Raw genomic sequence first — 24,314 nt, 5'->3', positions numbered from 1 at the left:
CCACTGGAGTGAAGCAGGGCATTGGAAACAAGCCTACATGCTACATGCTTCCTCTGTGGAGACGAGCTACATGCTACATGCTTCCCTTCCCTCTGTGGAGACGAGCTACATGCTACATGCTTCCCTCTGTGGAGACGAGCTACATGCTACATGCTTCCCTCTGTGGAGACGAGCTACATGCTACATGCTTCCCTCTGTGGAGACGAGCTACATGCTACATGCTTCCCTCAGTGGAGACGAGCTACATGCTACATGCTTCCCTCAGTGGAGACGAGCTACATGCTACATGCTTCCCTCTGTGGAGACGAGCTACATGCTACATGCTTCCCTCAGTGGAGACGAGCTACATGCTACATGCTTCCCTCTGTGGAGATGAGCTACATGCTTCCCTCTGTGGAGACGAGCTACATGCTACATGCTACATACATTTACATTTTACATTTAGTCATTTAGCTGACGCTTTTATCCAAAGCGACTTACAAGTTCTGTACGACAAGACAGCAAGAAGGGTACAACTCTATCAGCTGAGTAACAATGTTCATCAAGTGTTGCGTGTTACAGTGTAGGTTAGTTTATTAGGACAAGTGCATGACAGTAAGGTTAGTCAGGGTTAGATTTTTTTTTTTTTTTATCATTTCAGATAATGGTTGAAGAAGTGAGTCTTTAGTCGACGGCGAAAGATTGGACGGGATTCGGCTGTCCTAACTGGGATGGGTAGTTCATTCCACCATTGTGGGGCAAGGACTGAGAATAGGCGGCTTCTCTTTGATGACCCTCCGGGAGCTTGGATAGGAGTAGGTCTGAGGCGGCCAGAAGATGCAGAGCGTAGGGGTCTTGAGGGTGTGCTACATGCTTCATGCTACATGCTTCCCTCTGTGGAGACGAGCTACATGCTACATGCTTCATGCTTTCCTCTGTGGAGACGAGCTAGCATGTCTATGTTCCCCGGGTCCTATGTTCCCCGATTGATTGATTGATTGATTGATTGATTGATTGATTGATTGAACATTTTAGACCACCAGCCCTGATTCCAAACTCTAACCTTAACCAACTTTGAAAGAGGGCCTAAGCTTAACCAGTTCGAAACAAGGCGGACATTAATAATTAATAAAATAATAAAAATTTACAAAACTTTAAAATCAATTAATCAATCAATCGGGGAACATAGGACCCGGGGAACATAGGGATGATCCCGTGGAGACACTAGCTGAGCGTGGATGCTCATTATCAGCAGCAATGCCCTGCTTCACATTCTCATGTTTTTTTTGCTAATTATTTTAACTGACTGTTTTAACAGACTACTTTTAACTGATTACATTTAAGTGATTGTGTTTTATTGATTATTCACACCGTTCATTTCTGTCTATAGATGTTTGGTTGTCTTTTAATCAGTTCTTTGCAAGCTTGGCATCATTGTAAATCAGGGCCACCCTCAATGACTTCCCAAGATCTAAAGGAAGGTTGAATGAATTAATGATTGAATAGTGTTGGAGGATACATTAACAGAAAGATGCAAGTGGGCATTTTGTACAGATCTTTGATCTTCCGTAAAAATACATCCAGCAAACCATCCAGTCGGTAACAGACGGTGTTGATGGAAACGGGGGGTTTGATGTCAGCGTTCCCGGCTGTGGGCTTTATAAAGATTTAATGCTGTTCACTTGGGAGCGAATTTTAGAAGAAAAAGCTTTCCTTTTACTTTGCAATCGTCCTTTAATGCACATTACAACAACATCCATTATCACCATTACCTGCTGGATCAATACATTGGACTGAGAGAGAGAGGGAGACGGAGAGAGAGAGAGAGAGGGGGGGGGGGTAGAGAGAGTGATAGAGAGAGTGAGAGAGTGATAGAGAGATAAAGAGAGAGATATAGAGAGAGAGTGAGGAATAGAGAGAGAGAGAGAGGGAGAGAGGAGAGGTGGGGGGGTAGAGAGAGTGATAGAGAGAGAAAGAGAGAGAGTGATAGAGAGAAAGAGAGAGAGAGAGAGAGGGATAGAGAGAGGGAGAGGGTTAGATAGTGAAATAGTAAATAAAATATAGGCCAGTTCGATATCGAAGCTCCCAGGATCCAGTGTCTCTGACATCAGGTCTCTGTTCGTTGTATATTGTGTTGTATATTGTGTTTTGTATATTGCGTTGTATATGTGTACAGCTTGCTATCGTATCCACAAACCATTGTTTGTATATAATGTAGCTCAAGCAATCAAACAAGCGTGTAATCAAGGCTCGTTGAACTCCAGTTGTATCTCCAGCATCGGGGCCTGTGCCGTGCCGAGGCCCCCAGTGGCTCCACAATAGCTTATTGTCGTGGCAGGAAGGAAGCAGATACTCCGCCGCCTCCCTCTTATGTATTTATCTGATGGAGAGAAAAATGCCTTACGTTTGTCAACCGTTTTTTTTTATTATTTTTTTTTACCCAATCAGTGGAATCTGTTTCGCAAGAGCGGTTAAAATCGCAGCCGATGAAATTGCCGTCAGTGGAGTTTCCAGCCGCTTCTTTTTTAACCTGACGGCGAGGAGTTTCACTGGTTCACGCTATCTCCCTCCCATGCTATCTGAACAGGCACCTCCCTGACCGACCAGTAGGAGTCACTGTCACTGGCTTCCTATACCCGCTAACACTGCCAACTGGGGAGCATGCCTACAGTATGTTCCCACAGCCCAATGGTCCCACAGCCCTATGTTCCCACATTTCCTTTTTTCATAAATTCTTATCTGATTGTATCCCTCTTTCTCTTAATTTGGTAGCCAATTACACCCAACCTATTATCCAATTGTCCTCTGGTAGTAGAGGGTTTGTCCGGGAACATAGGGCTGTGGGACCATTGGGCTGTGGGAACATAGGGCTGTGGGAACATAGGGCTGTGGGAAGATAGGGCTGTGGGAACATAGGGCTGTGGGAACATAGGGCTGTGGGAACATAGGGCTGTGAGAACATAGGGCTGTGGGAACATAGGGCTGTGGGAACATAGGGCTGTAGGAACATAGGGCTGTAGGAACATAGGGCTGTGGGAACATAGGGCTGTGGGACCATAGGGCTGTGGGAACATAGGGCTGTGGGAACATAGGGCTGTAGGAACATAGGGCTGTGGGAACATAGGGCTGTGGGAACATTGGGCTGTAGGAACATAGGGCTGTGGGAACATAAGGCTGACCCCGCCAAAAAGAGTGCTTAGACCTCTACGCTACCCAGCCACTTGGCCATGTCAGTGAATTTCTGATCCAAACTTAATTTGAGCTCGGAGCTTCTCGCAACATTTAGTTTTTTTCACAACACACACGGAATGACTTTTCCGTTATAGTATGTTATAGTGAAACGCATCAGCCGCCCTGAGGTGCCGTGAGCCTAGTGTGTAGTGTACACAATATCAACCTCGCCTGCAGATGTGCATCGAGCCAGGTATTCCATCCCCAAGACATGTCGACGGAGGGCCTCTAAGCCCGCTGGACAACGGGCCTTCTACGAACCATGAGCCGCTCCGCGCTTTTTGGCTGATGAAGGCAAATCCCTTCATAAAAGGGGCGGGTTTACGGATCCTCTTTTTTAGATGTTGGAAGCAGCCGCCGCTGGCACCGACTCTACCCCTACTGTTACCGCTTAACCTCCGCTCGGCCGCCCCTTTGAAGTCCCGCGCGCCGGCAGACAGCTGCCTACACCCGGTGCCCTCCTCGTCCTGCCCCCCCCCCGCCCGCGGAACACGCTCCCAGCGGAGAGGCCTGCCTCAGAGGCTCACATTACCCAGGTCTTCTTCATTATTACACACACACACACACGCACACACACACGCACACGCATGCACACACACACACACACATGCACGCACACACGCACGCACACGCGCGCGCACACACACGCACACTCTTGCCCCTTCTTAACCTCCCACCTCTTCCATTTCTCCTCCTAATGATCTCCTGTCGTCAGGTTTACATTTTTCTAGAGAGTTGTCTGTTTCACTACCTGCTACCAGCAGACAACTAGTCTGTTTCACTAACCAGCAGACATCTAGTCTGTTTCACTAACCAGCAGACAACTAGTCTGTTTCACTACCTGCTACCAGCAGACAACTAGTCTGTTTCACTACCTGCTACCAGCAGACAACTAGTCTGTTTCACGACCTGCTACCAGCAGACAACTAGTCTGTTTCACGACCTGCTACCAGCAGATAACTAGTCTGTTTCACTAACCAGCAGACAACTAGTCTGTTTCACTAACCAGCAGACAACTAGTCTGTTTCACGACCTGCTACCAGCAGACAACTAGTCTGTTTCATGACCTGCTACCAGCAGATAACTAGTCTGTTTCACTAACCAGCAGACAACTAGTCTGTTTCACTAACCAGCAGACAACTAGTCTGTTTCACTACCTGCTACCAGCAGACAACTAGTCTGTTTCACTACCAGCTACCAGCAGACAACTAGTCTGTTTCACTACCTGCTACCAGCAGACAACTAGTCTGTTTCACTAACCAGCAGATAACTAGTCTGTTTCACTAACCAGCAGACAACTAGTCTGTTTCACTAACCAGCAGACAACTAGTCTGTTTCACTAACCAGCAGACAACTAGTCTGTTTCACTAACCAGCAGACAACTAGTCTGTTTCACTAACCAGCAGACAACTAGTCTGTTTCACTAACCAGCAGACAACTAGTCTGTTTCACTAACCAGCAGACAACTAGTCTGTTTCACTACCTGCTACCAGCAGATAACTAGTCTGTTTCACTACCTGCTACCAGCAGATAACTAGTCTGTTTCACTACCTGCTACCAGCAGACAACTAGTCTGTTTCACTAACCAGCAGACAACTAGTCTGTTTCACTAACCAGCAGACAACTAGTCTGTTTCACTACCTGCTACCAGCAGACAACTAGTCTGTTTCACTACCAGCTACCAGCAGACAACTAGTCTGTTTCACTACCTGCTACCAGCAGACAACTAGTCTGTTTCACTAACCAGCAGATAACTAGTCTGTTTCACTAACCAGCAGACAACTAGTCTGTTTCACTAACCAGCAGACAACTAGTCTGTTTCACTAACCAGCAGACAACTAGTCTGTTTCACTAACCAGCAGACAACTAGTCTGTTTCACTAACCAGCAGACAACTAGTCTGTTTCACTAACCAGCAGACAACTAGTCTGTTTCACTAACCAGCAGACAACTAGTCTGTTTCACTACCTGCTACCAGCAGATAACTAGTCTGTTTCACTACCTGCTACCAGCAGATAACTAGTCTGTTTCACTACCTGCTACCAGCAGACAACTAGTCTGTTTCACTAACCAGCAGACAACTAGTCTGTTTCACTAACCAGCAGACAACTAGTCTGTTTCACTAACCAGCAGACAACTAGTCTGTTTCACTAACCAGCAGACAACTAGTCTGTTTCACTAACCAGCAGACAACTAGTCTGTTTCACTAACCAGCAGACAACTAGTCTGTTTCACTAACCAGCAGACAACTAGTCTGTTTCACTAACCAGCAGACAACTAGTCTGTTTCACTACCTGCTACCAGCAGACAACTAGTCTGTTTCACTAACCAGCAGACAACTAGTCTGGGAGTCTGTTTCACTAACCAGCAGACAACTAGTCTGGGAGTCTGTTTCACTAACCAGCAGACAACTAGTCTGTTTCACTAACCAGCAGACAACTAGTCTGTTTCACTACCTGCTACCAGCAGACAACTAGTCTGTTTCACTAACCAGCAGACAACTAGTCTGGGAGTCTGTTTCACTAACCAGCAGACAACTAGTCTGGGAGTCTGTTTCACTAACCAGCAGACAACTAGTCTGTTTCACTAACCAGCAGACAACTAGTCTGTTTCACTACCTGCTACCAGCAGACAACTAGTCTGTTTCACTAACCAGCAGACAACTAGTCTGTTTCACTAACCAGCAGACAACTAGTCTGTTTCACTAACCAGCAGACAACTAGTCTGTTTCACTACCTGCTACCAGCAGACAACTAGTCTGTTTCACTAACCAGCAGACAACTAGTCTGTTTCACTAACCAGCAGACAACTAGTCTGTTTCACTACCTGCTACCAGCAGACAACTAGTCTGTTTCACTAACCAGCAGACAACTAGTCTGTTTCACTAACCAGCAGACAACTAGTCTGTTTCACTAACCAGCAGACAACTAGTCTGTTTCACTAACCAGCAGACAACTAGTCTGTTTCACTAACCAGCAGACAACTATTCTGTTTCACTAACCAGCAGACAACTAGTCTGTTTCACTAACCAGCAGACAACTAGTCTGTTTCACTAACCAGCAGACAACTAGTCTGTTTCACTAACCAGCAGACAACTAGACTGTTTCACTAACCAGCAGACAACTAGACTGTTTCTCTACTGGACTAAATGTCCTTTTCCCTCTGTGTTGAGTGTTGACTCGCTGTGCCCGTCATTCCAGAGGCATTTTATCTGCCCGACTGATCACCGCCGCAGGGAAGAATGTCCGACATGTTGCCGTGGGCATGATTGTGCTTCTTCCTACACGGTGCCCGCTCCGGCCTCCCGCTCAGACGCTGATGACCACGCCCTCTTCCTACACGGTGCCCGCTCCGGCCTCCCGCTCAGGCTCTGATGACCACACCCTCTTCCTACACGCTGCCCGCTCCGGCCTCCCGCTCAGACGCTGATGGCCACGCCCTCTTCCTACACGGTGCCCGCTCCGGCCTCCCGCTCAGACCCTGATGATGCCCACACCCTCTTCCTACACGGTGCCCGCTCCGGCCCCCCCCGCTCAGACACTGATGACCACACCCTCTTCCTACACGGTGCCCGCTCCGGCCTCCCCGCTCAGAGGCTGATGGCCACGCCCTCTTCCTACACGGTGCCCGCTCCGGCCTCCCCGCTCAGAGGCTGATGGCCACGCCCTCTTCCTACACGGTGCCCGCTCCGGCCTCCCCGCTCAGACACTGATGACCACGCCCTCTTCCTACACGGTGCCCGCTCCGGCCTCCCGCTCAGACCCTGATGATGACCACGCCCTCTTCCTACACGGTGCCCGCTCCGGCCTCCCGCTCAGACACTGATGACCACGCCCTCTTCCTACACGGTGCCCGCTCCGGCCTCCCGCTCAGACACTGATGGCCACGCCCTCTCCGGGAGCTGCCGAGAGGCCTTCAAGTCGAGAGTTTTATTTGTCACGGCATACAACAAGCATACGGGTGGTCATGCCCGCAGCGATTGTGCAATAATACAAGTATAACGGGTATAATGTACGTAAAGTTTACAAAAAGCATGGTAAAGACATGCTAAGGTCCTGCGATAGTGTTAAGCTACAGATGAGGCACTGGGTCTTATGTACACTACTATACAATACTATACTATATACCAGTGGTTCCCAAAGTCGGGGTCGCGACCCAAAGGTGGGCCGCGAGCAGCCACGGGAGGGCCGCGAGATGATTAAAAAAAAAAAAAAAAAAAAAATTCAGGCCACTGAACTTAGAAGCAGGCCAGGACAGTGTTTCTAGTTGTATTCTAAAATTCTATTCTATTGTATTCTAAAATGTGACTATATGGTTTTATATTAACTTAATAAATAAACAAAAACGAAAAATCGACTTATTTCAACGAACATTTCAAACTAAATAACAGATTATGCACATAAAACGCTGAAAACAACCGAAGCAACAATAGTATTTAAATGAGGCTATTATTATTATCATTATTATTTTGCAACAAGTTAGCCCTCTCATAAATAGCACATATAAATGAATAACTAACTTGAACTGACTTAATAGGATTGAAGTGATATTTGGCTTAAAAAATCAGTCGCATGGCAAAAAAAAAAAAAAAAAAAGTCTGACGATGTGCATTGGGCCGCGGCTCTCTGACGCCTTATTTTCTGGGTCCCGGCCTGAAAAGTTTGGGAACCCCTGCTATATACAATCTACAGTTATACTATATATCCTTATGCTATCTTGCTATATCCATCTATTTACTATACAGGAACCACTCCCGTTCTTTTTTCATTTAAAGTGACCTTTTCATTGTGTGTAAAGTGACCGTTGAGTGTGAGTGTGTGCAGCATGTGTGTGTGTGTGTGTGTGTTCGTGCTAAAGTGACTGTTAGTGTGTGAGCGTATATACAGTATGTGTGTTGTTGTGTGTTATTGCAATAAAAACATTACTCCGCAGAACGGTTTGTTAAAATAACAAGCCGACCTCGCTCGGACTCTGAGCTGTTGCTGGTGGTCTGGTCAGCGATAAACTCATCATTTGTCCCCCAGAGGGAGGACTTCGAGGTTTGTCTTTTAGAAACATTTGCGAGATCCTTCGCCGGCCAAAAGCATCAGTGGTGACTCTGGGGTCTCTCTCTCTCTCTGATGATGTAAGAGGTTGAAACGAGGGGAGCTGTCTGAGCCGTGCCACCGAGGTCTGGGAGAGCGATCATTAAACTTATATTAAATGTCTTTTACGTAGCCTAAGATTAGCTCTGTGCCTGGACTTGGTCTAAGAGATATTCTTACAACATCACGTTCTGGATTTGTTCTTGTCGTTTTCTGGAACACTTTGACACTCGTAAAGAAATTCAGGGGTGTAAAGTACTTGAGTAATTGTACTTAAGTACTGTTTTGGGGGATTTGTACTTTACTCTAGTATTATTAGGTTTGTATGCTTGTACTTTTACTCAATTACATTTCAGAGAAAAAAATACATACTCCTTACATTTAAAATGCACACCTACAAAGTACAAATCTCGCAGGTCCAACCATTTTAATTTGTTTCTCTGGCCGAACTAACGTTAACGTTATTAATCCTGCGGCCGCTCTTTATTTAAAAACAGCCAATCAAATCCACATCGATGGAAAATGAACGCGCCCATACCCATGCTGATTGGTCCTTGTGCAAGACTAGAAAGCGGGGATCTTTGATAGAATGAGTTTAAGACCCCCTGGTCTATCCCTTGCAATAAAAAAAAAAAGTTGAAACTTTAACTTTTTAGTACTTAAGTACATTTAAAAGTAGAATCAATTTTTTTTTAACTTTTACTCAAGTGTGTTTTTAGCCAGATACTCTTGACTTTTACTTGACTACGATTTTGAGACGGTACCCCATACTTTCACTTTTAAGTATGATGTCTGGGTACTTTCTACACCCCCTGGTAATGATGGCGGTTTGCGTTTGGCTACAAAGGGGATTGTTTGACATTTACGGGGCTCTGAAAGGCACAGGGCAGCTGGGCAGCTCCGTAAAAGACTTGACGGGAGCTCGAGAAAGACACTGAGACACTGAGAAAGACACTTCTTTTACCAGCGGGTACCTTCGGGGGTTTCTCGACTCGTATAAACCTGCGATGTTTACAGTGTTTACATAAAAAGTAAAAAGCACGGCGGCTGCTGTTAAACCTGGAGCCTGTTACACAACCGTTGTATACATTACACACTCGTCACTTACCTTTTCACATAAATCACCTTTTCTCATATTTATATAGTGCCGCGCCGGTTATTTATCCCCATTCCATTCTCTCACATCTCTCACGTTTCATTCCTTTCTCCCGTTCCATGTGCTGCTGCTCCCAGCGGTTGGAATGAGATGCTAAATACTTCGAAAATGGACAAATTGACCCCCCCCCCCCCCCCCCCCCCCGTCGCTACTTTTTAAGGACTCTTATCGCAGAGTTTGTTTACTGTAATTTGACTGTTCTGCTTCATGTGTTACCTTGTAATTTGATTTGGTTGTTTGTTTTGATGTGTGTTTTAACGATTTCCCGTACCTCTGTGATGCGTGTACCATCTGTCTCTTTTCTATTTTATTTAATTTGATCTTTTTTGTCCCCTTTCCCTGTTGCCCTTTGAGAGGCCCTGTTGTCCTCTCGCCAGGCTGTCGTCGAAAACACATTTGATTTGATTTGATTTGAAATCTTTTTTTCGAACATGTAAATACAAACGATATAACACAAAAACAAATCATTGATCTGTTCTGTAGCAATGAAAAAATGAATAGTGAGGCCCAGGTAGCAGCAGCAGCAGCAGCAGCCGCTCGTGTTAATGGGCCAAACCCACAGGAGGTCAGCAGCTCTGTAAACAAACACTTAGCCGGCGGGCAGGCAGGCAGGCAGTGAGGCACGCAGGCAGTGAGGCACGCAGGCAGGCAGGCAGCGAGGCAGGCAGGCAGGCAGGCAGGCAGGCAGGCAGGCAGGCAGGCAGGCAGGCAGGCAGGCAGGCAGGCAGGCAGGCAGTGAGGCACGCAGGCAGTGAGGCACGCAGGCAGTCAGCCAGCCAGGCAGGCAGGCAGGCAGGCAGGCAGGCAGGCAGGCAGGCAGGCAGGCAGGCAGGCAGGCAGGCAGGCAGCGAGGCAGGCAGGCAGGCAGGCAGGCAGGCAGGCAGGCAGGCAGGCAGGCAGGCAGGCAGGCAGTGAGGCACGCAGGCAGTGAGGCACGCAGGCAGGCAGGCAGGCAGGCAGGCAGGCAGGCAGTGAGGCAGGCAGGCAGGCAGGCAGGCAGGCAGGCAGGCAGGCAGGCAGGCAGGCAGGCAGGCAGGCAGGCAGTGAGGCAGGCAGGCAGGCAGGCAGGCAGGCAGGCAGGCAGGCAGGCAGGCAGGCAGGCAGGCAGGCAGGCAGGCAGGCAGGCAGGCAGTGAGGCAGGCAGGCAGGCAGTGAGGCAGGCAGGCAGGCAGGCAGGCAGGCAGGCAGGCAGGCAGGCAGTGAGGCAGGCAGGCAGGCAGGCAGGCAGGCAGTGAGGCAGGCAGGCAGGGAGGCAGGCAGGCAGGCAGGCAGGCAGTGAGGCAGGCAGGCAGGCAGGCAGGCAGGCAGGCAGGCAGGCAGGCAGGCAGGCAGTGAGGCAGGCAGGCAGGCAGGCAGGCAGGCAGGCAGGCAGGCAGGCAGGCAGGCAGGCAGGCAGGCAGTGAGGCAGGCAGGCAGGCAGTGAGGCAGGCAGGCAGGCAGGCAGGCAGGCAGGCAGGCAGGCAGGCAGGCAGGCAGGCAGGCAGTGAGGCAGGCAGGCAGGCAGGCAGGCAGGCAGGCAGGCAGGCAGGCAGGCAGGCAGGCAGTGAGGCAGGCAGGCAGGCAGGCAGGCAGTGAGGCAGGCAGGCAGGGAGGCAGGCAGGCAGGCAGGCAGGCAGTGAGGCAGGCAGGCAGGCAGGCAGGCAGGCAGGCAGGCAGGCAGGCAGGCAGGCAGGCAGGCAGGCAGGCAGGCAGGCAGTGAGGCAGGCAGCTTGTTACAACCGTGGCTTGTGTTCAGCCCTGGAGGAGGTAGGACCATAACCATTACTACTCCTCTCTCTGCCAGACTTCAAAACAACACGCTGACTCGATGTCTTCTCTCAGTCCGTCCTGGTGGAGGGGGGGGGGGCTCAAGCATTAGTCTCTCAACGATGTAATCAGATTCAGTGGTTCGATGTACCGCTGGTTTGTTCCCGTTTGAAACACATTGCTGTGTTTTCTTTAACCTGTGTTGGTGGCCGTGTGCGAGTCGTTGTTGACACTGTGTTACATTTGGATGCACTTTATTGAACGTTATACAGTGTATACATTCTGCAACCTTTCTTGGATATATATATATATAGGAATATCATTTCAAACAACACTTATGTTTAGCAATTTATTTGAGCAATATACCGGTATATAGTGTTGCACGATACACCAAGACTAGAAAGGTATCGCGATACCCAGCTGTTAAAAACGGTTCAATACTCTATTCTATTGGTATCGATACTTTTAGAATAATAGCCAGATGCTGTATTTTCTACGAGTTGAGTGGAGACTTGCTCCGCACCTGTGTGTGTGTGTGTGTGAGAGAGAGATTGTGCCAAATTTTTTTCCTTTCCTGTAGCCAGATCAGATGCAGTTCATCACAGATCACTTGTGCCATGAAATGGTTACAAAGGTTTATTAAGAGCAGCAGCCAGACATTCTTTGGAAGTTGGTTTGGTTTCCCTCATATTCTGACCATTGGCCACGGTCCAAACAGCTGTCCAATCCCATCAGTCCCACGGGCTCCGACGTCAAGATGATTGGTTGGTACGTGGTTGGTCTCTTGACTTGTGGGAATCGTTAGCATTCTTAATCTTAACCATTCCAGGGGCACGGGTGGGGGGTCTCCAGTGAGGTGGTTTAATCAACCCTTGAATCTGTCAATGGACGTATATGGGGGTATATTCACGATATAAGATAAGATAAGATATTCCTTTATTGATCCCCTTGGGGAAATTCGGTATCATAGCAGCATGGGGAGGGGGAGGGGAGGTACAGGTAGTAGAAGACGTACAGGTACAGATCACAGAATTATAGTACAGTGGAGAAGTACAAAATAGAAATAGAATAAAAAGGCAGTGTAAACGATATACAATATAATTAACTCTGGACATGCGCATATGGGCAACAAGGTGCGACATGAGGGTATGTATGCCCTCTCAGTTATTTTTCCCTACAATAAATATAGTTACAATATATAATGTAATAATCTAAATCTAATCTAACATATAATCAAAAAAAGAAAATGCTTAATGCTAAATATATGCAATATATAATCTAATAATCCAATAGTCCAAAATCGAATCTAATATATAATCTAAAAATGCTAAAATGCTAAATATATGCAATATATAGTCTAATATATAGTCTAATAATCAAATAAGTCTAAATATATGTGGCACACGTGTCGTTTATACATACTGCATGTGAATGAATATGCTCATTTCAAAAGCCGAATCGATTTAATTGTAATTGTCAAAGCTTTGTTTGCCCTTTTATGGGTTCAGTAGAGATTATCACTGGAATCAATTTCTTCCGTCGTTATAGTGTGAAATTCCTAGATTTCTATTGCAAACAGTTGGCCTGCATTCCTGAGTGGTTACTCATGTGAGTTCAGAGGTGCGCTCTCCTCCACTGTCAACCAAACAGAGTCCCGGGAAGACCTTGTTCTTGTTCTTTCGCCGTCGACTAAATACTCACTTCTTCAACCATTATCTGAAATGAAAGAAAAAAAATAATAAAGAAAATATATATCTAACCCTAACTAACCTTACTGTCATGCACTTGTCCTAATATACTAACCTACACAGTAGGGGTGGGGGGAAATATCGATACGTAGGAGTATCGCGATACTTCGTGGCGATACTGTATCGATACAGGGACGCCAAGTATCGATATTTAATTATTTATAAAAAAAAAAATTCTTTTGTATTTAAGCATTACATCACACGCAGGAGTGGTTTGTGACCAATAAACCATGCCTAGGGGTGGTTGTTAGGCCCGAGGCGCAGCCGAGGGTCGTTAGACCCCCCTAGGCATGGTTTATTGGTCACAAATCACGACTGCACGTGGTGTAAAGCTTTTATACAACTGCCAGATTCATCCAACCTTATTTCTATACAATAAACACACATTAATCGAAGATTTATTGAAAAAACCATCCGCCAGAAAAAGTAGTTCCCACAACTCCATGTGGAAGCAGCTTGAAGTGCATCCAACCAAACTAACACATCCAACTGTGTATTATTGGAATGATTGAGAGAAGTTGCCTCATGTGGAAGCAGCTTGAAGTGCATCCAACCAACTAACACATCCAACTGTGTATTATTGGAATGATTGATTGAAAATTTTATTACCAGATGCAGAATGGGTACAATACAGTACGGCTCAATACACACAATTGTTAAGGGAATGCATAGGAAAAAAACGTTTTCTTCGCCCTATTTTTTTATTTATTTCTTTTAGCCTAAACTTAACCAGTTGGAAACCAGGGGTACAGTAATAAAATTAGCAATCAACCAATCAATCAATTCAATAGACCATGCTCACTTAAAACAGCGCTGCTTCTCTCTCAGTCTGACTCCCCCGCTGTTGCAGACAGGAGTGTGTGTGTGTGTGTGTGCGTGTGTGTGTGTGTGTGTGTGTGTCACAGTGTGTGTGTGCGTGTGTGTGTGTATGTGTGTGTGTGTGTGTGTGTGTGTGTGTGTGTGTGTGTGTATGTGTGTGTGTGTGTTTGTGGGTACGCCAGCGTCGGACAGTGAGAGAGAACGCTGCAGTCAGTAGCAAGAAGGAAGTAGAAATTTAAATCAATCAATTAATCTATCAATCAAACCGCGATTTTTCTTTTGTTCTAGATTGCCTCAAGACCCATCAATTACATCATCCAACATTGTTTAAAGGGCTAACACATTCCCCTTGACAGAATCGCTTCATATTTAGTCGTTTAGTCGCCATTAACATATCCATTTGTAAATATTATTGGCCACCTTCTTGTGATCCGGCGGAGTGATGTGATGTGGGTCGGTTGTGGGCGGGTCCTGGGCCAGCAGCGTGGATTGTTGCCAATAAAGACGTGTAAAATGACTGTTTCAGCCAATCAGAATCGAGAAATTTGCATGCCGTTGTATAAATATTGTTTTTGTATAAGGAAGTTGCATTGTTCATTTCAATACATGTAATAGTACAGTAGTCCACACACACACATGTGCATTCAGTTAAGTTGGAATATGACTGTAATACAAACAGTTCAGTTTGTCAGGTACATGCAACACAGATTACAGTGTTGACATCTGTCTGCTTGAGAAAACACCATGTTCTGCAATAAAAATGATTGAAGTGAGATGAACAGACTGAACCTTATTTTATTAGATGAAACATGTTGACAAAGTTTTACTTTGCAGTTGAAAAAAGGTAATAAATCGCAATATAGCGCAATAATATCGCTATACTCAGCATATCGCAATATAGTTAGTATCGCAATACTATCGTATCGTGACTCAAGTATCGCGATAGCATCGTATCGTGAGGCCTCTGGTGATTCCCCCCCCTACTACACTGTAGCACTCAACACTGTTTGATGAACATTGTTACTCAGCTGGTAGAGTTGCACCCTTCCTTCCTTCCTGCTGACTTGTCGTACAGAACCTGTAAGTCGCTTTGGATAAAAGCGTTCAGCTAAATGACTAAATGTAAATGTAAATGTTCTGAGACATTACGATGAAGATACGTAGGTGTTTTAGTCCATTATTATTAGTAGCTTTCTCAATTAGTCTCTTCAACGACATTTATTTATCTGGTGTGAGGTGATCAGTGTCAGTTAGTTTAGTCAGAAAGTCTGCAAGTATATCGTCTAAATACAATAATGTCCTCCATGACACCGGAGAAGGACGTCGTTCAACACTTGGACATAATGACCACACTGGTCTAAAACACCCCCCCCCGTTGGTATACAAATAATCACTCTGATGCTTTCAATCTAAACATCTAGTTTGTAGAATGTCATTGAGTGTGTTTACATTTACAGTAGACTAGCATCCTAGACAACAGTTCACATCCCGGTTAAAGGGATAATTAGGACTTTTTTGACATAATAATAATAATAATAATAATAATAATAATAATAATAATAATAATAATAATAATAATAATAATAATAATAATAATAATATTGTAGAATACTCTACATTTCACAATGAAATCTACTGGTTTCACAGGCTACAGGTTAAAAACAAAGCAAAGTTTAAAAAAGTAGAATACAAATTTAAAGCAACAGATAAAATTGGCATGGCTAGGGAGCAGCCGAGCAGAAGGCCCTGATCTCTCCCACGGTGTGGAGCCTGGTCCTGGGTTACTGTTCTCTCCCCACGGTGTGGAGCCTGGTCCTGGGCTACTGTTCTCTCCCCACGGTGTGGAGCCTGGTCCCGGGCTGCTGGAGGAGTCTGGCTGTGCCAGAGTGGAGGTTCAAAATACCAGTAGAGTAACCTTTTTGAGCCAGGCATGTTGCCAGCTAAAGGGAGCTAATGCTTGGGAGATGCAGGTAAACCGGGGATGGAAAACCCATTGTTCAATGAGAGATAGTTAGCAGCACCAACTCGAGGCCTGAATGAATTAATGAAAACTTTATTTAACAGATTGCAGAATGGGTACAATACAGTACGGCTCAATACACACAATTGTTAATAAGGGGACGCAGACCAGAGAAAGACGTTTGTCAGGGTCCCCCATTTTCTATTCATAATGAATTGTAAGTAAGGGTGCAACTAGCACCGTGCAATCCATTCTTTGTGGATCTAGCCCTAGTGTTATGGTCTGCAAGTGGGTGGATAGCTTACTTTATAGACCTTTACTTTATAGACCTTTATAGAACTTTATAGACCTGCCAATGCCACGGTTCAGTGGAGGAGGCGTATGAAAGGAAATATTATGCAGACTTGGCAGCAGAAACTGAACGGCGATGATGGAAAGTTAAGGGTTTGTCTAATAATAAGATAAGAGGTGGGATGCAGAGGGTTCATAGCAAGATAACATTGTCAGTCACGCCAATAGCATGTTGGCCGTTGGAAGAATCCGGTGTCTGACGGTTCACGAGCCAACAATGTCAGCTGTCCCCCTCAGCCTTTGGTGAATTATTATAGCCCTTATTAAAAGTGTATTTGCCCCCCCCCCCCCCCCCCCACAAAGTGGTGTGGGTGTCTAGCAAGGGCAGTGGGTTTCTTCATTGAGCACTTTCCCCTATCATTAGGGCACAAGTGAGTCATAAATCATAAATCATGAATTCCAATGCATATTATATCTGTGCTTTGTTAGTCCGCTCACGGCTCTGCATCAGTTACTCTACTGGCACGTATGTCATTGTATTCATACAAATCTGAAATATCTTATTTTTATATAATTTGTATATAATAAACACAACAGTAAACGGAATATTCCAAACTTTTCAGTGGAATCTTCCACAAACAGAATAATGTGTAAAACGACATCAATGTTGTCCATGTATTTCATTCAGGGGTCTCCTACTTGGGATTAGGACGTTATCCAGGTGGTATGATGTTGATTACATCCCGCCAACTCGGAAACAAAACACTATTATAAGAATTGAACATGATATTGGCAGAGATCTCCTCCTCGCCCCGTCTCTTTTGATAAGACAGGAGTAGCGCCGTTAGCAAACCTTAGCTGCCTCTGACTATTTTGGGATTAAGATGTTATGTGATGTTACGTGATGTTACCTTATGTGATGTGATGTGATGTGATGTGATGTGATGTGATGTTACGTTACGCGACATTACGCGAATCGCAATGTTACGTGAGACAAATTAAATCGGGCTGTTCTTCCCCTACACGCCCATTTGGAACCGTTGAGGCGACCCAGCAAAGCTCCATGGAGTTGAAACGCGTGGTCCGTCTGGATGAGTAAGAATTCGGATATTAATGCAACGCCACAAGTATCGTTGGTGAAACGGAGTTACGAAAACATACAAATGCGTGAGTAAAACACCAACAGAAACGCATGTCGTCTGAAGAGCGGCGTAAACATAAACGAGACCTGCTTCTTTTTTTTTGCTCTACTTTTTCTCCCCCTTTTTTTCTGTATTTTTCTCCCATCCCAATTTAGTCGTTATGCCAATTCCCCTTCCCTCCATTCCTGGTCGTTTGCGCGCATTTGCCCCCCCACTTGCCGGCCTAGGGAGGGTTGATAGATACTATCACATGCCTCCTCCGATACACGTGGAGTCAGCCAGCCGCTTCATTGGGGGAGCGTAACGCGTGGGAGGCTCACACTACCTCCCCCAGTTGCCTTCCTCGCTGAGCAGGCGCCCCGACCGATTCGATACCAGTGTGTCTCTGCGGCGGTAGGCAGGCGCTTAGTCCGCTGCGCTACCCAGCCGCCCCAAACAAGACCTGCTTCTAAAAAACTTCATCCGTAGCAGCTATAGAATCACTCGCTCCTCTAACTCGCTCCCGCGTTGCGTCGAGTTGCCAAGTCTTGCCAGAGGCCTTTTAGCCATTATCAGCCTTTTTATCTGTGAAATCACATCAAAGACACATCAGCAAGCGAGCCCAACGCTGGTGGAAAAAGAGGAATGAAAAACGATGTTGGCAACTTCCAAACGGTGATCCATCACGGAGGTGAACGCGGGGGTCGTCTCTAAATCAGAGGTTGAACCGAAGCCCAGTGGCTGAATACGTAATCTCTCAAACCCACGGGTTGAAAGAGTGGTTACTGATGAAAAAAAAACACAAAACGGTCGAGGAGGAAGCGTTATCGTTGCCACAGCCGACAGGATGTTCACATTAGCCGCTCTGCTGATGATACACGGAGGAGGGAGATTATCCGGGGGGCTGACCTCCTGATCTCGGACCTGATCTCCATCTCTCGAAGCATCATGACACGGGGGCTGATTTAAACCACCGAGGTGGACGCTGCTTTTCTTATCGCGTGCGTTGTTGTGGGGATTGTGGGTGGAAGCAGCAGCTGGTGTCGTCGGGTCTGATGTCATCATCCTGCACACTGTACTGTACACAGATATGACACTGTACAGATGTGTTCATGAGAACAAGCCGCAGCATTGAGTGGCAGAAGCGGTGGGCCATGTGCCTCCGATTTGTTGGGGGTGAAACTGGATGTGAAGGCCGGGTTATATATCGGCCCCTCTGTCTCCTCCTGCCTGGGTGTTGCTTTTAGATGCTCCTCTGTGACCGGCACACGGCACTGTCACTCAATCACTCGCTCACTCACTCACTCACTCACTCACTCACTGACTTCACTCACTCACTCACTCACTCACTCACTCACTCACTCACTCACTCACTCACTCACTCACTCACTCACTCACTGACTTCACTCACTCACTCACTCACTCACTCACTCACTCACTCACTCACTCACTCACTCACTCACTGACTTCACTCACTCACTCACTGACTTCACTCACTCACTCACTCACTCACTCACTCGCTCACTCACTTGCTCGCTCGCTCACTCACTCACTCACTCACTCACTCACTCACTCACTCACTCACTCACTCACTCACTCACTCACTCACTCACTGACTTCACTCACTCACTCACTCACTCGCCGCTCTGCCCCCTAGTGGCGTCAGTCACACTTCCACACAGCGTCGACGCCCCCTTTTCCCCTCCCCTACTTTCTCTCTTCTCCTGCCCCTCCCCCACCCCTACTGTACTGGCTCCTGCATTTGTTGTCCTGTTACTCGTGGCTCTATGTTATAATAATAATGCATTACATTTATATAGCACTTTTCTAGACACTCAAAGCGCTCCCCACAATGTAGGGTGGAAATTGCCTCCTTCACCACCACTGTGTAGCACCCAACCTTGGGTTACGCAGGTTCAATGGCACCAGACACACATCACACTACACACTGACTACCATACACTGGCACCAGGCACACATCATACTACACACTGACTACCATACACTGGCACCAGGCACACATCACACTACACACTGACTACCATACACTGGCACCAGACACACATCACACTACACACTGACTACCATACACTGGCACCAGGCACACATCATACTACACAATGACTACCATACACTGGCACCAGGCACACATCATACTACACACTGACTACCATACACTGGCACCAGGCACACATCACACTACACACTGACTACCATACACTGGCACCAGGCACACATCACACACTACACAATGACTACCATACACTGGCACCAGGCACACGTCACACTACACAATGACTACCATACACTGGCACCAGGCACACGTCACACTACACAATGACTACCATACACTGGCACCAGGCACACATCACACTAGACACTGACTACCATACACTGGCACCAGGCACACATCACACTACACAATGACTACCATACACTGGCACCAGACACACATCACACTACACAATGACTACCATACACTGGCACCAGGCACACATCACACTACACAATGACTACCATACACTGGCACCAGGCACACATCACACTACACAATGACTACCATACACTGGCACCAGGCACACATCACACTACACAATGACTACCATACACTGGCACCAGGCACACATCACACTACACAATGACTACCATACACTGGCACCAGGCACACATCACACCACACAATGACTACCATACACTGGCACCAGGCACACATCACACTACACAATGACTACCATACACTGGCACCAGGCACACATCACACTACACACTGACTACCATACACTGGCACCAGGCACACATCACACTACACAATGGCTGAACGGCTCAGGAGACAGGGATTGATATCAGCCAATTAAGGGGAAGGGATGATTAGGTGGCCTTGATGTCAGAGACCTGATTGGGAATTTGTCCAGGAACGTCGGGGAACCCCCTACTCTTTACGATAGGCGTCCTGGGTTCTTTCCATGTTCTTGTGTTGGTTCTATGTTTCTTTGTTTTTCTTTTGCCTATTGTCAGTGACTTCGGGTCATATATATAAAATAAATTTGTTATTATTATTATTACTATTATTAGACCGCGGTATGAAAGCTCCCTTTATGAAACACGTTACATTAGGTTGAACACCGTTACATTTTTACTGACATTCTGGTTGTCCTGTTTATAAGTTAGCTAAGTATTTAAGTTACTGACATTCTGAGTCGTGCTTTGCTAACGTCTATTTGGTGATTTGGAGGAGGGGGAGAGAGAGAGAGAGAGAGAGAGGAGAGAGAGAGAAACACAGAGAGAGAGAGAGAGAGAGAGAGAGAGAGAGAGAGAGAGAGAGAGAGAGCTATGACTATTTATTTAATACGCAACACCTGCCGAGATTCCTTCAGAGTTGTTTTCCGCTCTCTGTTGCTGTTGTTGTGCTCGGTGTAGAAGAGTGACTTCACGGGCCTACATGCGTCAGACACGCGCTGTGATGACTCACAGACATTATATCTAATCTTCCGCGTCCTGCGCCAACTCCAGGAGGAGGCAAGTGTCAACACATGCAGTGTGAGGTCCAGTGAGGCGAAGGTTAACACATTCGGCGCCCGACCCGAGATATCCCGGGTTAACTCGCCGTGCGAGTTGAGATTTCTCTGGTTTTTCTCTCGTTTATTCAACAAAAATGTGCCGATAGTTGACTGGACTACCCCCAGTCCAGCTTCTTGTCCTCTGCAAAAGCATGCAATTGGTCCACTGATGGATACATCTTGATATTTGTCTAGTCTAGTGTGTTCATTAGATGGGTGAAATCCTCTTTCAGTGCCTCTGTGCCCGTTTTCGTAGGCAGTTAGCCTCTGGTATGAGCGCCATTAGCGTTAGCCACGCTTCTAGACCTATTTGCTTTTGGAAAGAATGATAATTATAATATATTATTATTATTATTATTTTTTTGCATTCGAGTATTAGGTTGGCAGTTGACTACGGCTCCTTTCGATCGATTATAGTCGACTATTCAACTAGTCAAGGGTCAGCCCTAATTTAAATAAAAAATCAATTACCTTTAAGATCAACATACATACGTGTATTTTCTCTCTCTGTCTCTCTCTCTCTCAGTGCGTTAAAAGAGATTGATGCAAGATTGAGAAGGTCTATCTCTCTGAGTGACACATTGAAGTTAAATGATCTTGTGGAATTTAAAACGGCACAATTAATGTATGAAGGAAAAAGTCATGCACTTCCAAGAAACATTCAAGAATTGTTCTTTGATAGGGAGGGGAGAACACAATTTAAAGGTGCTAAACGTACGCACTACCATGAGAAGACACTGCATCTCGATATGTGGAGTGAAACTGTGGAACAGTCTAAATGTGGTGCTAAAGAAAAGTCCAAACATGAGACAATTCAAACTGATGTATAAGGAAATGATGTTCACAAGGTACAGGGATGAGGAAGGGACTTGATATTCACGGGTGTTTACATTTTTATTTTATTTCTTTCATGTTTTACATGTATAGTTTTTGTTTTTTTGTTTTGCATATATATATATGCAAACGGCGCAACGGCGCCTCCGAACAAGGTGTGATAAACATGAAGCGATATCTTTTCCTTGACATGAAAGGGGTTAATAGTAATGAAACCATTAGGGACCTGCATGACGCTTCTGTCTCTATTCATTATGCAATATCTAGAGGTTTTACCCTGAGGGACGATTTATTAAAATAACAGAAAGGTAGGCTAATTACATTCTTGGGGCTAGAACTCCCGAAACGCTAGCGTTAAAAAATAAGTTAGCCCGGCTGTAGTTTACACAGCTTGCATACATAACCTTGTCTCGAGGTTCCACACGTTTTCCTTCCAGTGACCAACATCCAAAGAATAGAATAGAATAGAAGTACTTTATTGATCCCGAGGGAAATTCAGCACTATACCGATCGCTCACAATCACTTATTTACAAACAGGGCTTTTCAGGTGGCTCAAAGTGCAAATCTCTCTCCCCGCGGCCGGGATCTGGACTCTCTGCCATCACACCAGGCAGTTGTTATTGGCACGTGCTTCAGATCAACAAATAGACCTACTGTTAGGGCTGCATGATTAATCAAAAAAAATAACTGCAATCTCAATTCATAGACCTATGCGATCTCATTTCTAAATTATGACGATCTTCTATTGCATAAAAAAACTATTATTATAATTTTTCTTTTTCTTTTTTACTTAACTTTTTTAAATGATGACGATTCTGACTTGAGTTATTTTGTATGTTACAAGAGACTTTTAAGTTTAAGTCAAGCACTTTCATATACGTTATGTTTAAGTTTAAGTCAAGCACTTTGATATGTTGTGTTGTATGTTTAAGAAAGAGTGCAATAAATAATTTTATTGAAAAAACAAGAATCGTGTGAGAGAATCGTGATCTCAATTCTTAGAGAGAAAAAAATCGTGATTCACATTTGAGCAAGAATCGTGCCGCCCTACTGTACCTACTGTACATTTAATTTCCACTCCGCTAAATGAAAGTGACGTTGCGTGTCTCCTTTACTTTCTTTTACTATATTATTTGTTTACCTGGACGGGACGATGCACAATGAAGGAACACAGTGGGACAGGCAGCAGATACAGTCACCAGGGACGTGGTAAGGGTGTAAACATTGCCGGATTTAGCTTCGAGGCTCATTTCAATCCGTTGTCCCCAAACATAAAGACGGGATATATAAAACAGTAAGAAATGTACAAATAAGTAGCAGCAATACACTAGAAAATACATAGCAGCGATACACAAAAACACTAGAGGCATATCACATGTGGTCACATGACTGGTGGGTCTTCAGCAATTTTTTTTTGTTGCCCTCTAAAAGAAGCAAGGGTGGGGCTTCCCCTTAGGGAAACGGGGAGACTGTTCCACGTTTGGCTGCCTTTTATAGACGGCACGTTTCGGCCAAACGTGGTCAGTCTACGGTGGACCGTGCAGTCACCTCTGGTGTCTGACCTGGTGTCAAGTCCAGTGGTTATTTTTTTATTTATTTTTTAATATATGAATAAGATAAGATATTCCTTGATTGATCCCCTTGGGGATTCCTGTACAGGAGGGGGAGCTAGCCCATGTAGGCATTTGTCCGCCGTGCAGCGCATTCAGACCCACGTGAGAAGTCAAGAGGAAGACAGTCAGGGGCTGTTTTCTCTTTCCACAATCGAATATAAATATATATATATTTTATTTTTACAATTCAATTATTCATTTGAATATAGAATGTTTGCCGACAGCCCTAGATCTCATCAAGGACACTGCCAGCTTCCTGCTTTTGCATTTCCACTTCTTTCCACTTCCCATGTGTGCGTGACACAGTAGCCTATCTAGAAAAGGACAGGACTATATTAGCCTTTGAGGTCTGTCAGGTTTGAATGTAAAAAAATTCAATCCACCTGCTTTTTGCTGGCCTACAATAGTGAAGGACCCTAACTGACTGGCTGACTGACTGACTGACTGACTGACTGGCTGACTGACTGACTGACTGACTGACTGACTGACTGACTGACTGACTGACTGACTGACTGACTGACTGACTGACTGACTGACTGACTGACTGACTGACTGACTGACTGACTGACTGACTGACTGACTGACTGACTGACTGACTGACTGACTGACTGACTGACATTGTTGAATGTCTTGGCAAGATCCAGCTTAACTAGCTTGTTTTCTCTTTCGTTATCTTTGTCACAATGAGCTAGCTAAGCGGTTTTGTCCGAATCAGCGTTATGTCTTCAGTCTGGGAACATCTACACTGGTTAGCCTCTTCCATCAACCAGGAATCTACCTTGGAATTTAAGGAATTAAGGAATCTACCTTGCCTATTATACTGCCTGCCTACTATGCTAATATACACTCAGGTCGACACTGTTTGACGAACAACGTTACTGACCCTTAGCTGCCAGAGTTGTACCCTTCCCTTCCTGATAACCAGAACTTGTAAGTCACTTTGGATAAAAGCGTTCAGCTAAATGACTAAATGACTAAATGTAAATCAACCAGGAATAAAGCTACAACGGTGGAAGTCTGTGGAACCAATAAGGTGAAATACCTCAACCCAGACTTTATCAGTCGCTAATCTATGACTTCCCGTCGGACGCGTACGCGGGGAAGATTATCCGCGTAACTTGCCGCGGTCGCGCTGCTCTGTCCCAGCTCTGTGGTTTATACGCTCCTCCACCAAC

Source organism: Notolepis coatsorum (assembly GCF_963971535.1).
Source record: "Notolepis coatsorum genome assembly, chromosome: 1".
Classification (NCBI taxonomy): domain Eukaryota; kingdom Metazoa; phylum Chordata; class Actinopteri; order Aulopiformes; family Paralepididae; genus Notolepis; species Notolepis coatsorum.
This window is presented reverse-complemented; position numbering follows the sequence as displayed.